The following is a 7209-nucleotide window of genomic DNA, read 5'->3' as shown; positions in this document are numbered from 1 at the left end:
CGCGTTGTTGCATGACAGAACGCGTCGTTTATTGAGTTATTTTTTTGTAAATAAAATACGTCGAGTGAGTGAGTGAGCGAGTGAGTGTATGCGTTCGTGCGTGCGTGCGTGAGTGAGTGAGTGAGTGAGTAATAGTAATAGTAATAGTAATAGTAATAGTAATAGTAATAGTAATAGTAATAGTAATAGTAATAGTAATAGTAATAGTAATAGTAATAGTAATAGTAATAGTAATAGTAATAGTAATAGTAATAGTAATAGTAATAGTAATAGTAATAGTAATAGTAGTAGTAATAGTAGTAGTAGTAGTAGTAGTAGTAGTAGTAATAGTAATAGTAGTAATAGTAATAGTAATAGTAATAGTAATAGTAATAGTAATAGTAATAGTAATAGTAATAGTAATAGTAATAGTAATAGTAATAGTAATAGTAATAGTAATAGTAATAGTAATAGTAATAGTAATAGTAATAGTAATAGTAATAGTAATAGTAATAGTAATAGTAATAGTAATAGTAATAGTAATAGTAATAGTAATAGTAATAGTAATAGTAATAGTAATAGTAATAGTAATAGTAATAGTAATAGTAATAGTAATAGTAATAGTAATAGTAATAGTAATAATAGTATATCTTTATTGCGCCTTACTCTGCAAAGGGAGGTATTGGTCTAGTTACAATAAAGGTTTCAACGTTAACTAATAACAATACAAAATAATATTTACCATATCCGTATACAATAAATTGGGAAACTCGTAGTGCTAATTACTTTTGTGAATTGAGAATCTCTTTTCTTTTTTGAAACATTAAATGGATATATTTACCTATTATTTTAGGTGTAACCGTGTTTTCTGCTCTAAGGAAATACTTCGTCTTCTCGTTATCACTTAAACTGGGGTAATGGGTGTCAGCGTTTGAAATATTTGAGTGCAGCTCATGTGTTAATGTGGTATACCCCCGACAATACATCAAGAAATGCTGCTCATGTTCTACGCAATTTTCTTTGCATACTAAACATGTTCGCTCTTCTACTGGGATTAATGCTCCTCTAATTTCATATTTGCCAGTTTGTATTCGTAATGCATGATATCCTAATCTAAGCCTTGTTAGGTTAATTTTGTGTGCTGGCTTTGTAATTAATGTCAAGTAGTTTTCAAGTTGATAATTATTTTTAACTTCCTTTTGTGTAAATGTCTCTCTTGAACTTGATGACTTATTCTGGGTTTCCAGCCAGTTCTGTAAATGTTGATTCTTGAGTGTTTTCTATATAACTAATCGTGCATTCTTGATGTGTTGCTAAGTTGTTGGTGTTTTTATTTTGCACTTTTTATTGATTTCTTCATTCTGTTGAATGTCAAAGAAAGTTGTATGTTTTTTTGCATATTGAAATGCTTCTCGTAACAAAACGTTGTTAGTGGAATGCTTCAATCTTTGCCAGTAGCTGGAGATTGATGCTTTTATCTCGATACTTTAAGAGTACCGCCCATGCTCTGCTCTGCAAGCAATATTTTCTGTATACCATGGAACGTTTAATTACTGTTTACAAAACTTTATATGAACTTGTTCAATTGTACTTTTATCAGAAAGTGTTTTGTATGATAACAGTTCCGGTCCCCAAATTTCGCATGCGTAAACTAACACGGGTTTAACCAGGGCATTAAAGAGTTTGTTCTTTATCGTAATTGTTGCTGTATCATCTGTGTTAGAGAAGGATCGATTTATTATCGAGAGAACTTTGATGGCTTTTGCTAAGAATTTCTCTTGCATGGGTATAACGACCAGATGATGTCATTTCTTTACCTAAATACGTTTGTTTCTCAACAATTTGTAAAGTTTAAAATTTACCCTGTTCTTGTTTTGTCCCTTACCACTGAATATAATTATGTTTGAATTTTTGATGTTAATTTTGAGCTTCCAATCTTGAGAATGTTTGTGAATTACATCAAGCGATTGTTGCATCCCTTCTGGAGAAGTGCTGATTATTAGGAAATTATCTGCATGCATTAAGCACTTTAGGGATCGATTTCCTAACACCACGCCTGGGCATTTCTTATTGCGGTAAATCATTCATAAATAAAAAAATAAAACTGTACTTAAACCATCACATTGCCTTATCCCCTTGTTACATGAAAATAGGTCTGTAAACGTGTTCTGGTCAATTTTAACAGAACTCTTGATTGAGGAATACATGGACTTTATGACATTCAAGAATTTTCTTTGAATTCCGCATTTGTATAATTTATGGCTCATACTGCATTGCCCTATCAAAAGCTTTTTCGTAATCAATGAAACCAACATAAAGCTTTTTGTGTTGTTTGGTGTATTTATGGAGTATTTGGCGGAGAATAAATAAACTATCCGTGTTGCTCGATAAACTTATTTAATCGGTTTTGTAAAATTGATGTGAACAGTTTCCCTAAGCAGCTCTGTAGTTAGCTGGGCATTTGTCACCTTTCTTTTTGTATATTGGTTTTATGACACCCATGTTCCAGTCAGTTGGGAAGCTGCCGGTTTCAATGATGTCATTGGATATTCTTTCTAGAGAGGGTATGAGATAATACCGTCCGTGCTTGATCATGTCATTTAGAAGAGTGTCCGTACCAGGTGTTTTCTTATTTTTGAGTTTAGAAATTTGATCATGAATTTCTTTCATGGTGATCGGCTCATTTATAAATTCATACGACAGCGTATTTTCGTCAGGATTGTTTGGGGGATTGGCAACTGTGTGTGATTCTTGAGTTTCGTCTGCGTCATATGAAAGGTTTTGAAATGCTTTATCCAATCTTCTGGTGGAATATCAAAACTTTCGTCAATCGTTTCACTTTTTCGAATTTTGTTTATTAGTTTCCAGAAATCTCCACTTTGGTTGGAATTCAAGGTGTTTATTTCATTTAAAAGTTTATTTTTTTGTATCTTTTACACATCTTTTTTATCAGCTTTTGTATTTCTTTTTGAGAACAAAATATTCTTGTCGCAATGATCGAGGAGTTATGGTATTAATTTTCGCAGGTTTCTGCAGCTTTTTCTTAAACTGTCTGCAAGTATTATCACACCATGGTTTGTTTTTTTGGTCTTTTTACGCGTTTTACTACGTGATGGTACTAGGCTAAGTTCTGCAACTGATTTTAGTATTTGATTGAACTGTGAAATCGCATCATCTATTGAACTATGGTGTTCTGCACTAAAAGATTTAAGCCTGTTTTGAATATTAAAACTCGACAATCTTATGAATTTATGTTTGGATTCAGGCTTCCAAAGAAATTTGTGAAGCAGTTTCGCGAGGATGCCTCTGTTCTTGGAGGTTCTTTTGGGGCGTTGTTGCTGTACATGATGCCACGATTACGGCAAACCAATTTAAGAGCGATAGAACAGTGATCAGAGTATGGTGTCAAAGCTAGTACTTGAAATTCTAACACTGCGTTTTGAAGATCTTCGCTGACTATTCCGTAATCAACGGTGCTTGCCCCATTGTATTGATACGATGTTAACTTTCCGTCTAGATCACCTGTAACTCTGCCGGTTAATATCCTCAGTTTATTTCCTATACATAATCGTAATGTCTCGCCTCCTAATTTGTTTAAGCTGTAATCCGCATTGTTTCGTTTTGGCCAGTTCTTATCAAGATTATATGCGTTATCGGCTGCGATAAAATATTGACAATCATTTTCGATAACGTCATTCAAGGTTCCAGTCCTAGCATTGAAATCACCAAGCAAAATAATTTGGCTTCGTGCGGAAAATTTGTGTATTTCTTGTTCTAAAACGCAAAGGACGTCTTCGCCCGCTTTTCGGTATTAGTCAGTGATGTATGTATGTCACACCAATCAGATTGGATCTACTATAAACAACCAATCAACTTCTTCTTGTAAAGGTAAATGGTATGTGAGAAGATTTGATCCCGATACAGTTCAGAACGGCTATATTCATTCTTCTTTAAAAGAGGAGGAAGTATTCATATATTGGGCTTACCTCGACATTTTCTGTGGGTTAGGCTGAGGATTTTGTGGGCAAAGAAGCATGGTCAAAGAAACATAGTGTTTGGGATATAATAGACCAATTTCGATATATCAAAATTCAGCCTAAAACAATAGACCTCAGCACGAGGCACTGGGGAATAAATATAGAGTTTGTGGGGTTTATTCCCCAGAGCCTCGTGCTGGGGTCCATTGTTTTAGGCTGAATTTTAATATACCGAAATTAGTCTATTACGAGCATGCGATGGAGGGTAAGCTTTTCCCATAGCCCGTTGCAAAAACGTGAGAGGACTGAGACAAGTTTCTTATGTTGATTAGATTGAAAATCTAAACATTTCAGCTGAAATATTACTGAATGAAAAGCTACCCAGTCAAGTTTGAGAGTTTTCGGTGGAAAATTGTCCAAATGGGAGCCTAGTAAAAGTTGCAAAATTCCATACAAACCCTTAAAATTTTGTGGCCCGTCTACCCAATTCATAAAAACTCTCTATTTTAGGTGATATTTGAAGAGCTATCATGCCATTTTCCTCCTCTGAATACTTCTATTCTTGCTTAAGACTCTCAAATTTAGTTGATCTTTCATTTGAATATCTTAGTTTTTCAAACAAACAGAAAACAACCATACTCTTTCCTAGTCCTCACGTTTTTGCAATGGGCTATTAGGTAAGGTTTTGAATTAAATTAGCCGCTCTACTGCTAGGTTTAAAATGTGAATGAAAGAAAAAGTTGATGTGGTTTCTATGATAGATTTTGACCATAACCCTAACTGGGTATAGGGCCAGACATTCTCCCTCGCCATGTCACCCGGTCACGAGCAGCCACTGTTGCCTCGATCCATGAGCCGAAACCCAATGCTATTCTTTCTTTTTCTGCGGTTCTCCGCCAAGTCTCTTTCGGTCTGCCACGACTGTTTCTATGATAGGTGCAATTGTATTTTAGGGGGGTGGCATGCACTACTGGGAATGTGAGGAGGTTGTGACCTGGTTCAGATCGTTTGCGTGTTGTATGGAAACCTAAATATTGCTGCAGAGTTCATAATGTGTGTTCCGGGCGTGTTGTTAATTTTATCATCCATTGATAAGTTTCAATGTGAAATGCGAAGAGACTACTCTTAATTTCGTCGACAGAATAAAAAGATAGTATTCTGTGACTATTTCACAATTATATTGGTTCTTGTTTAATACTACTGGAATGAGAAGGTCCGTTTTGAATGAAACTAAGTCTTTTGTCTTCAATGTTATCAGGGTTTTCGCTTTTTGACATTAATACCCAGCGCGAATTGTAGTAGAGGAAAAAGGAAATTATTTTTGTTCAAGATAACTTTAGTGAGGTATATGTAGTTTTGGGTGTTTTATTGTATTAAACACAAGGACCGTTTGGTAAATGAAAAATAAAGATTGGCGTGTATGTTGCCGGTTTGTGATTTTTAGTCCGGTTTGGAGCGGAGTGTGACTCTTACATACCAGTATTTTGGGTTGTTTTAGAGTGCATTGTTTTTTGTCTAATGGTGGCTAGTTATAAACGAGATGAGTCTTGAGTTTTGAAGTAGTTCAAGAGTTAGTAGTATGCAAATGGCAAGATATTTTTATTTTTATTTACAAAGCGTAACTTGATCCTTTGGTTTTTTCACAAGGGGTAAATTCAATTAGAGGTCACGAATCGTCGCTTCTAGTTCTTAGGACATGTTTTTGAGGAGAAGAGACTAGATCTAAAACAGTTCTAACGTTTACAATAGTAAGAGTAGTTAACGATTGTTTTGTTCTTTTATGCTAATATAACGAGATATTTTTAATGTTTAGTTACAAAGGGTAGTTTGACACTTGTTTTTCAAGAAAGTAAATTCAATTAGAGCTGACAAATCGTCGCTACTTGTTCCCACGAGATGTCTGAACAAACAAAACGAGATATTGCTATTTTTAGTTACAAATGTTAACTTAACACTTGTTTTTCACATGGGAATAAATTCAATTAGAGCTGACAGCTTATCGCCTCTTGTTCCCAGGATATTAAACAAAACAAATCTAACAACTTTGGACAGTTTTCATGTGGCTGCAGGAGCAGTTTAATATTTTTAATTAATGGGCATTTTATGACATTCATTTCCGTCTGAGATCTTTTTTAAAGGTAGAGAAGTATGAAAACTGTTCAAATGTTCTTTGAGACTGCATAGCACCAAGTTAAACTACAAATTAATTAAATCAGACTTAAACGTGTCAGAGAGGCTCTTTCTCTTTCTTGCTACTTTTGGTAAAGTAGTGTTGTTGCATTTGTGTAAGAGGTAACCTTATGACTCGTGTAAAGTGAGGGAAGTTCTCTTAACTTGAGTATTTTTATGTAAAAATTCCTCTTTGACCTAAGGGGTGGAAGAGCTTTGTGGTCAGTGAGTGAGGGAGCCATGCCTGTGCGCACGTCACACCAATCTCAGTGTGGGTTGTATATATCAAATAACGGATCAAATTGCCCGTTAGAAAATTGGATGGTATCTACATTAATCTGGAGACATATCGGATTACTGCAGTTTGTTCAGTCAAACATTTTACATGTCATCGATTTAGGTTTTATGGAGGTAGAATTACTTATGAACAGTATTTTGTGTGACGCTCAGCTGCTTACAACGCACACGCTGTCAGAAAAATGCTCAACACTAAATTGCGATTCGAGCGTTCGTTTTGGACGGGCTAGTTTTGCTGACCGAAGTGAAAATTGTAGAAAGCACTCATCTGTGTTATCATACAAATTGTTGCAGAAATGGTAAGAGATCTCGTCATGACATACGTATACTTTCCCTTGAAGTTGGTTGGGAATATTTCGCGTGGTACATGTAGGGGTGGTGTCATACAAGATGTTTGCTATGATATATGGTGGTGGCATGTAAGAAAGAGGATCGCAGAGAAACAATTGCAGGCGATCACCGAGACATGGGTATTGGTAAAGCTGCAGATGCTGTTGTTCACACAGAGTATGTGTGCGAAAAGTTATCAACAAAGATTCGAAGCATTAGTTTATTGAACTTTAGAGAAAGAGAAGTGTTTCCTAAAGATAAAACAAGTGAAACATTGTATGCAAAAAAGCTCGGAATTTTAAGTTCATGCGTTCGATCGATTACACTGTACTCCTTGCTCCTCCAGCCTGTTCGCAGGCTAAGAACCTTCAAGAACTTGCTCCAGAGTTAAGATTGCTATACAGAAAAATAGAAAGATAAGATGCTGATTTAAGAGTACTGGGGGCTGTTCCAAGGC

At 35.3% G+C, this 7209-nt stretch overlaps 2 pseudogenes; both read right to left on the bottom strand.

The window, feature by feature from the left end:
- Window positions 1–523: 523 nt before the first annotated feature.
- Window positions 524–1763, bottom strand: LOC149113931 (uncharacterized; annotated as a pseudogene).
- A 1165-nt stretch (window positions 1764–2928) lies between these two features.
- On the bottom strand, window positions 2929–3784 carry LOC149113930 (uncharacterized; annotated as a pseudogene).
- Window positions 3785–7209: the final 3425 nt, after the last annotated feature.

Source organism: Orbicella faveolata, unplaced genomic scaffold, assembly GCF_042242905.1.
Source record: "Orbicella faveolata isolate gen_17 unplaced genomic scaffold, um_ofav_v1 contig_14, whole genome shotgun sequence".
Classification (NCBI taxonomy): Eukaryota; Metazoa; Cnidaria; class Anthozoa; order Scleractinia; family Merulinidae; genus Orbicella; species Orbicella faveolata.
The sequence above is the reverse complement of the archived record's forward strand: the minus strand, read 5'-3'. Positions and strand labels throughout refer to the sequence as shown.